The sequence below is a fragment of the Microcaecilia unicolor genome, chromosome 1, assembly GCF_901765095.1.
Source record: "Microcaecilia unicolor chromosome 1, aMicUni1.1, whole genome shotgun sequence".
Taxonomy (NCBI): Eukaryota; Metazoa; Chordata; class Amphibia; order Gymnophiona; family Siphonopidae; genus Microcaecilia; species Microcaecilia unicolor.
In genome coordinates this window covers 440,185,297-440,204,551 of record NC_044031.1, presented here as the reverse complement: position 1 = coordinate 440,204,551, position 19,255 = coordinate 440,185,297, and positions in this window count along the sequence as shown.

The window sequence follows — 19,255 nt, the reverse complement described above, 5'->3', positions numbered from 1 at the left end:
AAGGTTTGCTAGTTAACATGTAAAATAGAATTGCTCATAATAATTCTACCTACAGTTGAGAAGAAGGTGGAGGAAGGATTGGGGGAGAGGATCAACACTGTCTTAGAGGAATTTCTTTCAAAAAGGTGGTAAATATATCCTAATAAATAAACAATAAAAAAAGGATGAGCAGATACAGACCAGAAGAAAAGTTACGTGGGATACTGGAACTTCAGATGCATTATCTAAACATACATGGAAAAGGATATCTGCCATCATGTATTAGAACTAGAGTCCACTGAATTCATCAGATTTTGGATTATGTTCCTCATCTCACTGACAATTATGCTGAACTCCACACAGAGAAGTTTTGGTTTATTCTCCCATTTTGCTGCTATATAAGGGTTCTAGGGGTGATCTGAGAAATTACATACCGGTAAGCCTGATGTCAGTGCTGGGAAAAATAGTGGAAACTATTATAAAGAATAAAAATATAGAACACGTGGAGGGGCATAATCGAACGCAAACACCTATCTCCATGGGCGTTTATCTCCGAGAACGGGTCCGTGAAGGAGCAGACCGAACCGTATTTTCAAAAAAATGGACGTTTTTGAGCTGGGCATTTGTTTTTTTAACGTTAATGGAAACTAAAAAATCCCAGCTCAAAAATGTCCTAATCCGAGCCATTTGTTCATGGGAGGGGTCAGGATTCGTAGTACACTGGCCCCCCTGATATGCCAGGACACCAACTGGGTACCCTAGAGGTCAGTGCGGTGGACTTCAGAAAAACCTCCCACATGCATAGCTCCCTTACCACGGGTGCTGAGCACCCAACCCCCTCCCCCAAAATCCACTACCCAGAAATGTACAACACTACCATAGCTCTTAGGGGTGAAGGGGGCACCTACATGTGGGTACAGTGGGTTTTGGAGGCCTCCCATTTACCAGCACAAGTGTTACAGGTGGAGGGGGGTGGGCCTGGGTCCACCTGGCTGAAGTGCACTGCGGTACCCAATAAAGTGCTCCAGGGACCTGCATACATGCAGGCCTCTAGGACTTGTTGCTGCTATATAACATTGGCACAGCAGTTGACACCTGAAGACTAATCGCTCCGAAAACGTCCTTTATTGAAATAAGCATGTTTGCTCACAGTTAACTGCAGATCAGAGGTTGTGGCCCACTGGCAACGAGTCTCCCTGGTACTGAGATTAGCAGAAGGTCAGAGCTGACAGAATGCTGTACAATGCCCTCTTTCAGCCACATTCAAGGTAAGAACTAAGTTCTGTAACGTGGCTAACATGTGAAAGGGATCTAAAACTGGCTTACAAAAATGGCCACTACCTCATGGACTACAACAGGAAACAAAACTGGACACCCTCTGACCCAGTTAGCAGGGGGAAAAGCACCATGGGAGTACAGCCTACCAACTACCAACATCGTGAGCATTTGCCACAAGCTAGTGGAATTACGGAGCCCAATACCCTACACCCACCACAATGCATTGCTGATGTGACTCTGCAGTGCGCATAACAGAAAAGGTGTCACACTCACCTAAGAGCCACATCAGAACCAAGGAAAGGCTGTCAGAGGATAGAACACTTTCTGCTGTCATGAAGGTGGGTGCGGCATTTGAGGCTGGCATAGAGGCTCGAAAAAAAGTTTTTAAAGTGTGGGAGGGGGTTAGTGACCACTGGGGGAGTCAGGGGAGGTCATCCCCGATTCCCTCCAGTGGTCATCTGGGCAGTTGGGGCACTTTTTTGGGACTTGTTCATGAAAAAAAAAGGGTCCAAAAAAAGTGACCCAAAATAGCGTAAAAACGTCTTTTTTTTTTTTTCAATTATCAGCTAAATACACCCATCTCTTCTCGGCTGATAACCACACCCCAGTCCCGCCTTCACCACGCCTCTGACACACCCCCATCAACTTTACCCGTTTCCGCGACGGATTGCAGTTGGAAATGCCCAAAATCAGCTTTCGATTATACCGATTTGGGCGCCCACAGGAGAAAGACGCCCATCTCCCAATTTGGGTCGCAATATAGCCGTTTTTCTCTTTCGATTATAAGCAGGATAGACAAGCATGGTTTAATGGGACAGAGTCAGAATGGGTTCAGCAAAGGGAGTCTTGGCTCACCAATTTGCTTCATTTCTTTGTGAATAAACATGTGGATAAAGGTGAGCCGGTTGAATTTACAGAAAGCTTTTGATAAAGTTCCTAATGAAAGACTCCTCAGAAAATTAAAGAGTCATAGGAGGCAAGGTTCTGGTGTGGATTAGGAATTGATTATTGGACAGAAAACAGTGAGTATGGTTAAATGGTCATTTCTCTCAATGGAGAAGGGTAAACAGTGGAGTGTCACAGGGATCAGCACTGTAATTGATGCTATTTATCATATTTATAAATGATAAGGAAATTGGAATGACGAGTGAGGTGATTAAATTTGCAGATGATACAAAATTATTCTAGGTTATTACAGGAAGACCTTAGGAAATTGGAAGACTGGGTATCCAAGTGGCAGATGAAATTTAATGTATACAAATGCAAGATGATGCACATTAGAAAGAATAATCTGAATCATAGTTACCTGATGCTAGGGTCCACCTTGGGGGTTAGCACTCAAGAGAAAGATTTGGGTGTCGTTGCAGATAAAACGCTGAAATCTTCTGCTCGGTGTGTGGTGGCAACCAAAAAAGCAAACAGGATGCTAGAAATTATTAGGAAAGGGATGGTGAATAAGATCGAAAATACTATAATGCCTCTGTATCACTCCATGGTGCAACCTCACCTTGAGTATTGCATTCAGTTCTGGTCGCTGTATCTAAAAACAGATATAACAGAATTTAAACAGTTTCAAAGAAGAGCGACCAAAATGATAAAGGGTATGCAAATATCGTATGAGGAAAGGCTAAAGAGGTTAGAGGTCTTCAGCTTGGAAAAGAAGTGGCTGAGCAGGGAAATGATTGAGGTTTATAAAATCCTGAGTGGTGTAGAATGAGTAGAAGTACCGTATTTTTCGGACTATAAGGTGCATTTTTCCCCCAAAATTTGGGAGGAAAATGTGGGTGTGTCTTATAGTCCGAATGTAGCGTACCTGGTCATTGTGGGGGGGGCAGCCAGGTCCGGTCTTAGGCCGAGGCGAGCGTTGCGACCGCATAGGGCCTTGCGCTCAAAGGGGCCCCGCGTGGCGCACCTCAAATCTGCCCAGTGCTTTTTTTGTGAGGTCTGACTCACCTGCCCGCTCCCTTCTGTTTGTGCACCCGTGCTCCCTGTTTTGAAATCTTTAATTTACCCAAAGTTGCAGTGAACCAGCAGTAAAAGCAGCAGGCAGGCTCGCCTTCTTGTCGCTTCCCTTCCCTCTCAGCGCGTCCCGCCCTCCTCTGATGTAACTTCCTTTCCGCAAGGGCGGGACGTGCTGAGAGGGAAGGGAAGTGATGAGGAGGCAAGTCTGCCTGCCTGCTGCTTTTACTTACTGCTGGTTCGCCGCGACTTCGGTTATGTAAATTAAAGATTTCAAGGCAAGGAGCACGGTTGCATGAATGAAAAGTTGGGGAGCTGAGGGCAGACAGGCAGGCGGGCGGGCAGGTGGGCGGGGGTTTGAAAGAATCACTGGACATAGAGAGGGGAGGAGAATTGCTGGACATGGAGGGGAGGGGAAGGGAGTGGAGGACAGGGGAGAGAGGAGAATCGTTGGACATGGATGGCAGGGGAGGACAAATTCCACTGCAGAGCCACACAGGTTGTGCAAAACTGCTGTCCCCATACAAGAGTGCTGCACAACCTGTGGTCCTCCAGCAGATCTCTGCCACACTTTTTGCTTCAAAATTTTTTTTCCCTATTTTCCTCCTCTAAAACCTAGTGCGTCTTATGGTCCGAAAAATACGGTAAATCGATTTTTTTACATGTTCCAAAAGTACAAAGTCTAAGGGACTCTCAAGGAAGTTACATGGAAATACTTTTAAAACAAATAGGAGGAAATATTTTTTCACTCAACAGATAGTTAAGCTCTGGAACTCTTTGCCGGAGGATGTGGTAACAGCAGTTAGCGTATCTGGGTTTAAAAATGGTTTGGACAAGTTCCTGAAGGAAAGGTCCATAGTTTGCTATTGAGACAGACATGGGGAAGGGACTGCTTGCCCCAGGATTGGTAGCATGGAATGTTGCTATTAATTGGGTTTCTGCCAGGTGCTTGTGATCTGGCTTAGCCACTGTTTGGAAACAGGATACTAGGCTAGATAGACCATTGGTCTGACTCAGTATGGCTACTCTTATGCTTTTGTGTGCTGTGATTCTAAAACTGCATCAGTAAAATAGTTTTTGTTTGAAGAACCAATGTGAGTTTGTTTATTTTTTATTCAGCCATACTAATTCTGACTTATTTATCAGGACATGGTATGGTGAAGTCTACAAAGTTAGAGTTTTGATAAGGTGCTTCTCTCCTGTCCAAAAACAGCCTTAGAGATATGGGGTACAATATGGATGCATTTTGTTCCACCCAGACCTAGTACCATGAGAAAGAAGAGCCCAAGTGTTACATGTTCTAACAATCCAATTTTCAAAATCAGTGCATATGGATAATCAATGTTTATGTTTATTAAGATTTAATTGAATTACCCTTATTACACAACAAATCAGAGCAATGTACAGTTCAAAAATCAATAAATCAAGGCAAGAAAGGAACTCCATTAAAATATGGAACACTGATTAACAATCACTCAGCACAGCCATTCAAAGGCAGTGATCTGTTATTGTGGCTTTTAAATATATACATATCTTTGCAGTTAGGTGCTATATTTACATTTAAATAGAATAGAAACATTGAAAATGACCGCAGATAAACGCCATGTGGTCTATCAAGTATGCTCATTCAAAATGTCTACTATCCCTTCCTCTCCCTTAGAGATGCCATGTGCTTACCCCCCTCACTGTCAGCATTAAATAATAATTATCACTTCTTTTTAAAGCATTTATAATCACTCATATCAAACAACTTGCTGTCTTCTTCCTGATGAGTTCCAGTATTTTGCAAAAGTTATGCGTAGGTTTCTAGGGGCCTTGTTTACAAAGCCGTGCTAGTGTTTTTAGTGCATACTAAAATTAGCACACACTAAACGCTGGAGTCACTGATATGTTCCTATGGGTGACAGCATTTTAGCATGTTCTAATCATTAGCGCACAGTAAAACTGCCACCCTTAGTGCTGCTTATTAAACAGGGCCCTATATTTGTTCAGCTAAAAACATCTTAAAATAGGCATTTCAATGATTCTACTTATTGTATATTGACTTAAAGTTAATTTTCAAATGTAAATTATTTCAATGGATCAATCTATGAAAGATGAAATATTCCCCTAGCATCTGCTGAAAATATAGAAAACAGAAGCATGAAATATGAAGCCTGTTATAGGGGATTTCTTGAAAAAAGAATATAAGAAAAGTAATTCAAAGTATTGCTCTATCAGAGATAACTTTGAATGAAAATTAATTCATTCATTTATATAAAAACTGAGCAGGCTGCAAACATAAATCTCTATATTTTACAATATACTGAAATATTCCATGAAAATGTTAATATAGACATCCCTTTAAAACATGACACATGGTTTAGATGTATGCTCTCCCTTCCATCACCTAGAAAATAAAATTAAAATCCCTTAACCCACAGAGGATAGCTGGCCTTAATTGTCAGTTCTACCAACTAAAAATAGACATTAGTGGGGTTTTTTTTAACATACTGTAATCATTAATAATCTGGGGAAGGAAGTAATGTGTAAGGTAGTCAAATTTGTGTATGGCACAGTTATTCAAATTACTTAAAGCATAAGCAGGAGGTTAAGCAGGAGACCTCGACAGATTGAATAACTGAGCATTAATATGCTATAAGATATTTAGGGGTCCTTTTACTAATCTGAGGTGAGTGCTAGTGCACACTTACAGCAGTTTAAAATGGCTTACCATGGGACACGCTCAGGCATCCTGTGATAAGAGTGGAGATGTGAAAAGTGGATGAGTGGCCTAGTTGTTAGAGCACCAGTCATTACATTCAGAGGTGCCTGGTTAAATTCCCACTGCTGCTCATTATGATCTTGGCCAAGTCACTTAACCCTCGATTGTCTCAGCTACAAACTTAGATTGTGAGCCCTCCAGGGACAAGGAAATACACAGTGAACCTGAATGTAAGTCACCATGAGCTACTACTGAAAAAGGTGTAAGCAAAATCCAAATAAGTTCCTAATCTTTGCATTCTACCTACATGCTAAAAATATATATATTTTTTTATTTTTGCAGAGGGGGGGCATGTTTGGGGGCAAAGTGGGTGTCTCTGTGCTAATCAGTTATCACAGCTACATTACCGCTTTTTAATTTATTAGCACAGTATTACCGTGTGAGCCCTTGCTGCCTACAAAATAGGTGTTGGTAAGTGTTAAAGCAGTAATTTTTTCAATGGCCGTGTGCTAATGGCGACATTAGTGCATGGCGTTAATGCAAAAAAAAAGACATTTTATTTCTGTGGTAAAAATTTATTTATTTATTTATTTAGTTGCATTTGTATCCCACATTTCCCCACCTATTTGCGGGCTCAGTGTGGCTTACAATACATTGTAAATGATGGAAATACAGTTTCTTATATTACATTACATTACGATTATGGGTTACATTGTGAACAGATAAAGGAAGACAAGGGCAGATCAGTCGCCTTTGGGGCGTGGAAACTAAAGGATATGGTGTAAGGGATTTAATACGCTGATCGAATAATAGCAAGTGAGCGATGGGGTAGACAGTTTTTATCTGTGGGTAGATATTGAATGGGAGAGTACGGGGACGTGGATTACGTGGGGTAATATCTTGAGGCATTGTTGTGATGTATATGGGATTTATATGTTTTAACATGCAGGAAAAACCCGCATAAGGGCACAATAAGGTCACTTTATATCACAGCTTAGTAAAAGGGCCCCTTAGGTACCTATTTACTAAGCTGCATTAGCTATTAATGAGGCTCCTTGGTAGTTAATGCTTATCTGCTATGTTAACAGTTTTTGTGTATAAATGTTTAGAATACTCATATATACATGCATTTATGTGCATGTAAGTGCACAAATACGAAAGCTGTGCCTAAGTGCTATTCTGTAAATAGCCACATATATTACACTGTTTAAATTTGACAGGCAGGCGTACACACAGGCAGAGTTCAGTAGAGCTCTATGGATGGTATGCAAGGCCAGTTGTTCTAGTATTCTACAAAGGAAAATCAGCACTTACTTTCCTATATGGAATAGGCATCTTACCCACTGTTATAGAATAGGATGGAGAATTGACAGAGAATGGATGATGATGACGACGATGACATGGTACTTATAGTACACCAACGCCCAACTAAATGGTTCAAAGCAGTTTACAAACAAGCAAAGAACACAGTCTTAATACTAAACAAGAAATCAATAGAATTAAAAAAAAAGTGAGTTTTAGCTTTTTACAAAAAGACAAATAAGTGGGCATAGTTTTAATTTCAAAGGGTAATAGATTCCAGTTCTGGACCGCCTGAAAATTGTAAAGAGTTTCTATATTTCAATTCCAACGCAGAAGGAAAATAAAGAAGGCAGGTACCATCCACTAAAGAAAATAAATAATTTAGTAATATATTCCGGACAACATCCTACAAAAAGTCCGAATAAGCTAATTTATAGGAAATGCGAACTTTAACTGGCAACCAGTGCAAGTTAAAAAAAAAAAAAGTTGTAGCATGATACGGTCTTTTTTTTTTAACCAAAAATCAACTTAGCTGCTGTATTTTGTAAGACCTGTAAACGAGAAAGAGCCTGAGCAGACAGCAGACAGTATAATCCATTGCAATAATCTAAGTGAGATAAAACAACAGACTGAACTAAAATGGAGAAATGCTTTTCCACAAATAAAGAGCGAATATGGATGAGGATTGTGCCTTACAGTTAATAAACAGGTAGCTACAACACATTAACCATTAATTCAGCAAATAACACAGCATAGTTAAGGCCACTGAATAGGGATAGCTAACTGCCTTCCAATATCTGTAAAGCAATGATGGTTCCACTTCCACATGGAGATCCAGTGAGAGGTTCCTGTAGTAACCTTCAGAATGACCCAGACCCCCTGGGAATTTTAAAGCTTAAGGTGGTTTCCAGTATCAGAATATTTAATGCAATAAGACAGATATAAACTGGTGGTTATTATACAGTGTTTGCTGATTTGAATGCTGACATTTCTCCGTTTGCTGGCTGATTCTCCAAACTGAGCTTTTATAAAAGCTGCAATTTTATTTTACACATATTTATGAAAATTCTGCTGGCTCATAAGAACCCCTGACAAAGGCTTCTGGTGCCAAGCACGGCCTATGTTGGGTTCAGTTTTGTCAGCACTGGATGAATAAACAACCTTCTTTGATCATCTTGAAGACTGAGGTTGGCTTCTTCTGCTCTTGTGGTTTACTTTCTATCATTTGTGGAAGGCTTTGTTTTTCCTGATTGTGTTGGGCCATTATATAGGCACACCTTCACTACAGGAACCTCTCACTGGGTCTCCATGTGGAAGTGGAACCATCAGTGTTTTTTACACGGGTCAGAACTCTCCTTGCAACAAGCACCAGACAGTGCCATCTACTCGATGTCTTCAACTCTGCAGAACATGAGCTAACTGTTAGTACTAAGAATAACGAGGATATTGTTCTTCTTGTGGGGAGTGTTAACGAGCTGTTGGGTATCCTTTACAGTGAGGTTGGGAGTAAATAACACATGTACCTGTAGACCACATTGGGTTATTTTAATAAATTGCTGTTGGACCTCACATTTAGATCTGCTTTAGCCAGCAATTTGCCACTGACTGCTGCCACAGCTATTCATTTAGGCCTGCCATTCAGCACTGGATCCGATATTCAACAGGTTTAAGCAGGCGTGAGAGGCTTCCACTTAAACCCCACTCAGTGGGCCATCCCTGGATATTCAGCAGCACTTGACTACACAGTGTTCCTCTGACTGCAGCAGCTCTGTCATTTAGTGCTGGGCAGTCCATTGGTGCAGATAAGGAGGAGCCGCTAGTTGGGGGGCAGATCTGCTAGTTACTCAGTGCTTGTGCTGCATAACTAAGCGGGCTGATAGAACTGTGCCAGCACCTGCCTACGTTGCGGATCAGAGGCTGACCCGGGTATTCAATGCCTGGTGCTTGGACACGGTCCTTCTATTCAATATCCAGGTTAGATTCACCCTGGGGCGGTCAGCATCCTTAAAACCTCTGACCGTTGTCAGCTGAATATTATGGAGTAACTATTTAGTGATGCAATGGTACTGCTAAATGGATATTGTTTGGAGATGCTGCTCTCATTCTACCCTAACTCTGCCCCTCCATTATATGGACAGAGGTGGAACATTTAGATTTTCAGTCCGCCACTATCCATTTAGGGGCTGAAGATCTACAGATTTCAAATTTGTACATCCAGTAATCACTATAGCTGCATTTGAAAATTGGCCAATTCAACTGTGAGGATGTGTTCTTGCACAGATTTTCAATATTTTGGACACTTTTCTGGAGAACAGCTCCATGTATTTCATTGACAAAATAACAAATAAAGGGTGTAATTTTATAATAAGTTGCCTAGATTGAGGGTAGGAAAGACACTGAGGCTTCAAGGCAGTGGCGTAGCCACAGGTGGGCTTGGGTGGGCCAGGGCCCACCCATTTATGGCTCAGGCCCACCCAATAGTAGCACATGTTTAGTGGTAACTGGTGGGAATCCCAAGCTCCACCAGCTGAAGATTTTCCCCTGATGGTAACAAAACGCTACTCTCCATGACACCGGCACCTGTGCATGCTCAGTTTTCAGTGCATTCCTGCTGCCATGGTGGAAAGAAGCATTTTCCCACCAGCTGAGATTTTTTTTTGGGGGGAGGGGGAGAGAACACTTGGTGCCCACCCAATTCTTGCCTAGGGCCAACCAAAATCTGTTGTCTGGCTATGCCCCTGCTTCAAGGTGCCTGTAAAATACTGCCAGAAACTGTGGCTAGACTGAAGCTGTAGACATTTACACCTCCTCAGAAGCAGGTACAAATCTTACTGCAAAAACTATGTGCATAAATGTGTAATTTATAAAGTAAAAATACAAATTAGGACACTACCTGTGTTGTGCCTAAACTGTGCGCCAAAATCTGCTTACATACTGGTCACACAAAACTACACATCTTCTTGGTAACATGCTTGACTTTGAGATGTGACTAAATCAAGATTTTGTGTTCAATAAACATTTATAAATCATCATCTTAATCTCCATTCAAAATCACACATAGAATAAGTTCCCTTCAGATCTGTGTAGCTGTGATTATCTATGTATAAATAGTGACTTTTCTCAACTCACTACACAGACATGTATGACTATTTGCATATATTAATCAACTTTTCACATGTGCAAAGTGAACCTAAACCTTGTAAAGAATCCTTAATGTGATTCTTATAAAAGTAAGAACTAAGGTATAGATATTCATAAGAATTTAATTGGATAGGAAGGCTCCCAGCTAGTTAAATCCTGCTGGCTGGCCCCAGAGCACATATTCAGTGGCATTAAACCAGCTAGTGCCACTGATTATGTGCTCTGACCATCGTGGAACTATCTGGTTAATCCTGGGGTGGACAGGGGCAGAGTAACAGCAGATCTAAGACTTATCTGTTTGGTGGCAACTTTCAGTCCACTAATTGCATTAGTACCCATATAAAGGGGTCCTTTTACTAATGTAATCCCCCATTATAAGGGGATTCATGAGTGGTAACAGCTTTTCCCAAGAGTCACTTGTAGGAGAGTGTGGGATGTCCATGGGTAGGAAGGAAGTCCAGCCCAAGGGCTGTGTTGTTGAAGTAAGTTGCAGAAAGAAAGTGGGTTTGTCAGTTGATTGACAAAGGACGTTGATCTGGAGATAATAAAGGCTCTGCCTTGTGGGGGAAGTGGTCTTTGGTTCCCTATACCCCTGCCGGGACCCTTGAAGGGGAAGGGGATCCCAACGTGGCTAAATAAACTCAGGCTGATTAAGAAGCAGTTGCTGTCCAACTAAGAAGCAACTGTGAAGGTGTCAGAGCTGAGGGCGGGTAAGGGGAACCCAGCCCGAAGAAGGAACCTGACCAGGGAAAGCCTGCTCAAAGCCAGGGTGCAGATCCAGAAGTACATCGCTGGAGGAAGGACAGCCCAAAGGGTCTGTGCCTGAGAGAAGTGGATTGAGATCAAGGAGAGTAAGGAGCTGCCTTAGATTATTATCAGCCTCTGGGATGGGTAAAGACATTAGATTTTGTAAATGTGTAAATTATGATATTATCAAGTAAGATCAAGTTCGAAAAGAGGGCTGAGGTTGTAATACACAATCTTAAATGGACAAGAGGAATTCTACCATACAGATGGAGTTCTAATCCAGAAAGTTCGGTAAAGTTAGTTTGCATCAAAAGATACTATTGGAGTGCTGTGTGATTTATTTGAAGCAGGAATAAGGACGCTTGCTCTCTGGACTGAGACACTGTAAAGAAGCCCCACTTTAATTCACAATCTTTGCATCTCTATTCTGAATCATTTACCCACTTTCAAGCTTGAACTGTAAGAACTAAGTTGAATGGAAAGTGTGGAGTGAGCGAGAATGTAGTGTGGTAAAAATAATAGTATCCCTGTAACCCGGTTTGGACGTGAGCTGAGCCAAATTGGTGGTGCGCAAATGGATTTAGCACACTCTAATGATTAATGCACGCTACATGATAAAATATCCATTATATTCCTATGGGTGTCTTTTTATTTAGCACATATTAATTGTTAGCATGCACTAAATCTGTTAGTGCACCTTATTAAAAGGACCCCAAAGTCTGGACAGCAAAAAAGCTGTCCTTACTTTTTCTGAGCAGTTATCTGGCAGATCTCAATATTGGCTGGCACCAGATAACTCCTGCAGCTCTGAAGACCTGAATATTCAATGCCAGTTCCAAGATTAGCTCCAGTATTGAATATCTGGGCCATTTATTACCTGCTGGAGTCAGTACCTCTGTAATCACTGACCACTGTCTGCTCCCTATTGCCCCATAAAGATTTTCATGCTGAAGTCTACTACTATTTCCCCAAGTGTGACTGAATTGAAGACTACTTTGGTGAGACCTACTACCTTTAATTTGGAATCTCTGTAGGAATGGTCTCTTTCGATGGAAAACAAAAAAAGCAGATCGTGTAGAAATGAAATGCAATTTATTTAAACAATACAACAATATTTATATGAGTACAAACAGCCCGACACAGGCCGTGTTTCGCCCAACTGGGCTGCTTCAGGGGCTATAAAAGATATTTAAAAAATAAAATTGGTGAGTAATCTGCTGTAATATTACATATCTAGGTAACATACATAAAAATTAAATACACATACATGTATATGCACATACAACAAATATATCATGTATATACATACATAAATTTAAAATAATATTTATCTCATAAAACATGCTCTATATATAACACTTATCGCTTGGGCAATACATATATAGAGAACATCATCTAAAATTATATTAAATATTGATAAAACAGAAATCAAAAGAAAAGGAACAGCTATATCCTATGTATACATGAGAATGAATTAACATAGGCTAAGACACCCACCTATACAGAAAATCCTTTGTTGCCAAATATAAGGCAAAATGTAGAAATCCTGTTAATTTAAAAAGATTTGTGTGAGTAAATATCAATGTTATATGCTAAAATAGAGAACTTGACTTGTTTTAAAAAAATGTGTTTTAAAAAAATGTATTGGACTCACATGCATCAAGGGTTGGTTTGGAAAAAACCCATGCATCAAGGGTTGGTTTGGAAAAAAACAGCTGAGTCAGAGATTTCAAAACGTGATCCACTGATCTAGAAAGAGGTGGAGACAATAATGTATATGTCTCTATGTATAATTTATAACGTAATTCTGTGCACAGTTTATAAAAAGATCAATAGTGACAACTTGTATATTTGAATCCATTTCGAATACGCTGTTAAAAAAGCCTTGAAACAAAAATTCTACTTACATGGAGCCAGTGCTTCGGTCACATATCTCTGGGTTTGCTGAAAAAAGCTCACAGCAAACAGAGGAAGCTTAAGACAGGAAACAGGGGGTCAGAGGTCAGTCTCAAGGACACAATTGTCCCACAAAATTTGTATTTAGGATCGATAATATATAATGTGACAATCGAAGAAAAAATGGACCATGTTCTAAAAGTGAGCCACAAGCAGACACAATAGGTCTGCCCGGAGGTTTGGACAGGGACTTGTGTATTTTTGGTAGAATGTATATTGTCGGTATCACAGGTTCTTTTACTGTTAGGAATTTAGCTTCCTTTTCTGTTAGATATTGTGCTGCTCTGCCTATTTCAACTAATGTGGAAATTTCTTTCTGAATACTTTCTGTAGGATTTCTTGTTAAGACTTTATAGAAGGTGGTGTCATTTAGTTGTCTATGTACCTCGCAAATATAGTCTTCCCTATTCATAATGACTATGGCCCCACCTTTATCCACTGGTTTAATAACAATACTTTGATCTTTTTGTAGATTTTTGATTGCGGCATTTTTATATATATATGTTTTTTATATATCCCGTTGTTGAATATTGTCCACTTTACATGGTCCATTTTTTCTTCGATTGTCACATTATATATTATCGATCCTAAATACAAATTTTGTGGGACAATTGTGTCCTTGAGACTGACCTCTGACCCCCTGTTTCCTGTCTTAAGCTTCCTCTGTTTGCTGTGAGCTTTTTTCAGCAAACCCAGAGATATGTGACCGAAGCACTGGCTCCATGTAAGTAGAATTTTTGTTTCAAGGCTTTTTTAACAGCGTATTCGAAATGGATTCAAATATACAAGTTGTCACTATTGATCTTTTTATAAACTGTGCACAGAATTACGTTATAAATTATACATAGAGACATATACATTATTGTCTCCACCTCTTTCTAGATCAGTGGATCACGTTTTGAAATCTCTGACTCAGCTGTTTTTTTCCAAACCAACCCTTGATGCATGGGTTTTTTCCAAACCAACCCTTGATGCATGTGAGTCCAATACATTTTTTTAAAACACATTTTTTTAAAACAAGTCAAGTTCTCTATTTTAGCATATAACATTGATATTTACTCACACAAATCTTTTTAAATTAACAGGATTTCTACATTTTGCCTTATATTTGGCAACAAAGGATTTTCTGTATAGGTGGGTGTCTTAGCCTATGTTAATTCATTCTCATGTATACATAGGATATAGCTGTTCCTTTTCTTTTGATTTCTGTTTTATCAATATTTAATATAATTTTAGATGATGTTCTCTATATATGTATTGCCCAAGCGATAAGTGTTATATATAGAGCATGTTTTATGAGATACATATTATTTTAAATTTATGTATGTATATACATGATATATTTGTTGTATGTGCATATACATGTATGTGTATATAATTTTTATGTATGTTACCTAGATATGTAATATTACAGCAGATTACTCACCAATTTTATTTTTTAAATATCTTTTATAGCCCCTGAAGCAGCCCAGTTGGGCGAAACACGGCCTGTGTCGGGCTGTTTGTACTCATATAAATATTGTTGTATTGTTTAAATAAATTGCATTTCATTTCTACACGATCTGCTTTTTTTGTTTTCCATCTTGGAGTTTGCAGACCGTCTGCCTTCGTGCTTTCTTGGAATGGTCTCTTTCTACTCAGTTACAAACTATTAATGATAAACTTGCAGAAACGTTACAAAATGCAGGTGGATGGGCTCAGGAATTAGGCTCATTGAAACAACAAGAAAGTACTCTGGAGGACTCTATGAAAGTGGTGCAACAACGTGGGGATCTTTTTATGAAAGATTCTATGGACAGGCATAGGTACATGGAGAATTTGGAGAATGCTGTATGTAAGAAAAACCTTCAAGTTTTGAACTTTCAATAGAAGAACTTCCAGATTATGACTCTTAAAATTCTATCAAAGAATATTCCACCTATTGCTAGGGTGCTCTACTTTCCCTCAGCATAGAAAAGAAATTCTGAAGAACATTTGCAGTCTCCTCAGATATCTATGGATAGATTGAATTTGACTCAGTTCTTGGAAAGATCTGATTCTGCTGGTTACCACACAACTGCAACACTGCTAGTAATCCCAAAAAACAGCAAGGCAGATGATCTGCAAAATCCAATATGGAGACAAATGAAGCAGAACAGTCAATAGTGCAATTCAAGCTTTATTAGGAGGTTAAAACCCAAAAGAACGCCTGGCACAGGCTGTGTTTTGCCCAAAGGGGCTAAAATATTATCTTCATCAATAAAAGGGTTAGATGGTGAATAGACTAGTTACACCATATGTAATTTTTAATGGCCAAAGGACTATGGCTGGAAAAAAGTGATACCGAAGTATGTGGTTACACGCAGTGATTTCCTGGAAAGCAATTCTACTGTTTACTAAGCATCTGTGCTGCTTTTTTTTACATGGTATGGCGCTGTAGTCCTTTGACCATTAAAAATTACATATGTGTTAACTAGGCTATACAGTATATAACACTTTTCTTGATGAAGATAATATTTTAGCCCCTGATGCAGTCCCTTTGGGTGAAACACGGCCTGTGTTGGGTGTTCTTTTGGGTTTTAACTCTATAATAGAGGAGTGTGGTAGCCGTGTTAGTCCACTCTATTGTGTTTCTATTGATAACTCTATAATATAGCTTGAATTGCACTATTGACCAATTAGCTTTGTTTGTCTCCACACTGCTAGTAATGACACTTGAATTGGATAGAGACTGGTGTATGCAAATATAGATTGTTTTTATATGGATCCTGCATGTATATTTTTCCTGATGTTTCTAAGTCAACACAGAAGAGGTGGCAACAGTTTTTGTTGTTTCACTCCAAATGTTCAGCAACTTGGTGGTCTTTTTATCCTCTGTTTTCCTTGTAAATGCTTGATTAAAATTGGAGGTCAGAATTATATTTCTTTGATCCACAGCGATTGACAATATTTGTTACAAATAGAATGTCTACTGTTCCTCAGTTAGCCCAGGGATCTGAGCCTGTCTCATGAAATAGAGACTGTGCAACTTTGAGCATAGTAAAGTGGCATTTCACTGGATAGAAGGGCTTTTTTTTTTCTTACTTTTAATTGCTTTTTGATTTGTGTTGGCTTTGTGCCCTCTCTTATTATGGACTAGTGGAAGAAGTGTGGTTGTTAATTTATATTCACCTGTATTTTCACTTTCTTTCATTGATAGTTGTGACATCTTTTTTCCTTTCTTTTGCAAGTTTATGCTTGTAATTAGTATTTAAAATTTATAAAGAAAAAGTAAAGAAAAAAAAAGATTTCCATGCTGCGTAAAGCATGAGACAATAATTGAATAAAACAGTTATGACATTTAATATATCCATTAGGTGAAGAGAAACACATTTGTAAAGGCAACTGACTCAGGAACAACATAGAAAAGTGACAATGAAGATAGTACACACTGTTTCAGCAATAACATCTTTAAAAGTTTTGACAAAGAAGGGCACAAAATGTTCAGATTTTCTGACAGAGAAAGAGATGAAGCCTAAGTAGAGTAAGAAACTATTGTAATGCACATATGGAAGAATATTTAAAAGTTTCAAAAATACTCATTCAAATATATGCCACTGCATGATATCTACAGATTTTGGAGCAGGTGTTATCTCTGCATGACACCATTATAAATGCATTCCATCCTGAGAACTCTCAGAGCTGAATTAATATCTAAGGATTTGGGTGGAAAAAAAAATCCTAAATGGACAGTCTCATGTTTAAAGTTAAGGGCATAAGTGACTTTTTTTTTTTTCATTTCTATTTGCAATATAGACTCTTCCCTCCTTGAAAAAAAAAATGGCCCAAATAAGTTTATAATATAACAAATATTTGTGTATGAACCTCTATGTGTAGGCTTGAGCAGCATATCAAATGTGTTAAATAAACAAATACATACATGCATACGTAAATAAAATGCTATTTAATAAATATCCTAACCAGACAGCCCATTAGAGCAAGACTTCACAAACCTTGTATTTTGAAAGTGTGTGCACTACTAAGAAAACTGCTCTGGAAATGAAAAAGAAAATGTAAAACTGTACAAAACAAAACATTCCATAGCTGACATGAGAAACCAAACCAAATGAAACATTTTGGATTGCACAACCACCATATTACATTGACATTGATACTCACTGAAGGAGAATTTACTTCCCTCAAGAAGCAAAATGAGCACTCACGACAAAAATAGTCAGAGATTTGATCCTGTTGGGACTATCCAGTCATTAATCTAATGTATTCCAGCATCAATAAAATGATTCCAAGGACTAAATCATTGCAGCAGATGTCTGTACCCTGGAAAGGTAATAACTGCCATGTGTCATTCCCCTTTGGCAATGATGGGAGACGTGCTTTTAAAGACATGTATGATCAAGAAGAATTTGTGACAGCAGTGACACTTTTCTGATGCATTCCCTATCTTTTGATGTTTGTGTATTGTCACTGAAGTCTTTGGGTTTAATAATAAGAGAGTGATTGCCAAAATGACTATGAAGCCAGAAAGTCAGAATAATAATTTAATACTTCATTTCAATATCAGATTATAAATTATAGTGACTGCTGCATAGTAGAAGGAATGAATTTAGGTGGTGGTTCTTATTAGCTTTGCATGAAGATCTCCAGAAGGAGCAAAACCCTTTTGTGTTATTTGAAAAATAAAGTTTAGGAAACTCATTCTCTAAAAGTTGACAACTAGTTAGGGTGTGCTCCTTGGAATTATTTTCTTGAGACAAGACTGGTCTTCATGGAGATTTGGGTTGGGAGGGGATTTGGAATTATACATTTTATATAACATTGCTTGGAAAAAGTACCTGTATAAAAGGAAGGTTCAGATGTATGTGAGTACTTTTATCTTAGGCAAGTTTCAAAGTGAAACACTTTATAGACTTTGCATATAGTGGGCATCTTGAAAATTACCCTCAAAGGCAACCTATAAGAATCCCCCAAGGCAGTTTATAGAATAAAGCAATATGCATATAACAACACTCTAATGAGTATTCCCTCAAATTTCATCTCTAAAAAAAAAAGACAATGTGGCTAGTGTTATGTTGTCATGGACTGTTTTGGTTTAGCATGGTTTAACCTCCAACAGATGGTGCAGGTGTCTTGTACAGCAGGATGATTCAGTCTTCACTGGGTATGGTAAGTATTACTTTAAAAAACGCACAGTAAGGTGACTTCTGACCTCTGCATTTTAGATTGTTATTTTTGTCATTGTGGTAAGGCCAAGAGGTGAGCTTTTGATGATCCTGACAGGTAGAACAGGACAGCAAAGAGAGAGTAGAATACATTGGGAGGTTTTCAACTGCTGTGTGTTTTTCAATAATGGTTTTCCCATGCTCTGCTCCCCTACCTGTTGCCTTTTCTCTTGTTGTATAATGAAAGCTTGAGTAATAGTGTTTGTTTTTCTTGCATCTCTATATTTATGTTTCCTTATGTTTCCTTATTTATGTTAGACCAGTCCAGATGAGTGGGTTATACCCTCTGTCCAACAGATGGAGACAAAGAACATTGAGATTTCAGTTATTTCATCACCTGCATAAGGAGCAATGCAGCCCTGGGACCAGCCAGTATTTCTCTGCCTCCAGCAGATGGTGCAGGTGTCTGATGCAGCAGGATGATTTGGTCTTCATTGGGCCTGCATCCCAGGAACACATAAGCTAATGCCTGTAGCCTTGAGAACCCTCAGGGATCAATGTGCAAGCCTGTATCCTGATTTAAGCAAGAAGAGGTTCTCTCTGAGAGCCCATAGATTTGGCCTTTAGGCTTGAGCTTGGTGAAGTGGGGGTTGGCGTCAGTCCAACGAGGCAGTGGTCAGAGGAATGAACTGCAAGCCTAACCCTTGACTGTTGACCATGGTCAGATGTAGTCAGCAACTGAGGCAGGTCCCTCAGGGCCTTCACAACAATGGGATGAGTACATCCTCTTCTAGAGGACAAAATAAACAATTGGAGTATTTGCCTCCAGTAGTGATTTCCTTGAGGGATTCTTGTTCTTTGCTGCAATGGAGTTAAATAAAAAAAAAAAAAGATGACAGCAGCAAACAGACACTAAAAAGAGAAAGTGGTGAGGAGAGAGTTATGCATATGTGCTAACATGGTAGGAAGGCTTTGGACTGAAGTACTGGATGGGAATGGTTTAAGGAATTCCTTCAGCTCTACAGGGTGGAGGAGAGTCACACACTTAGTG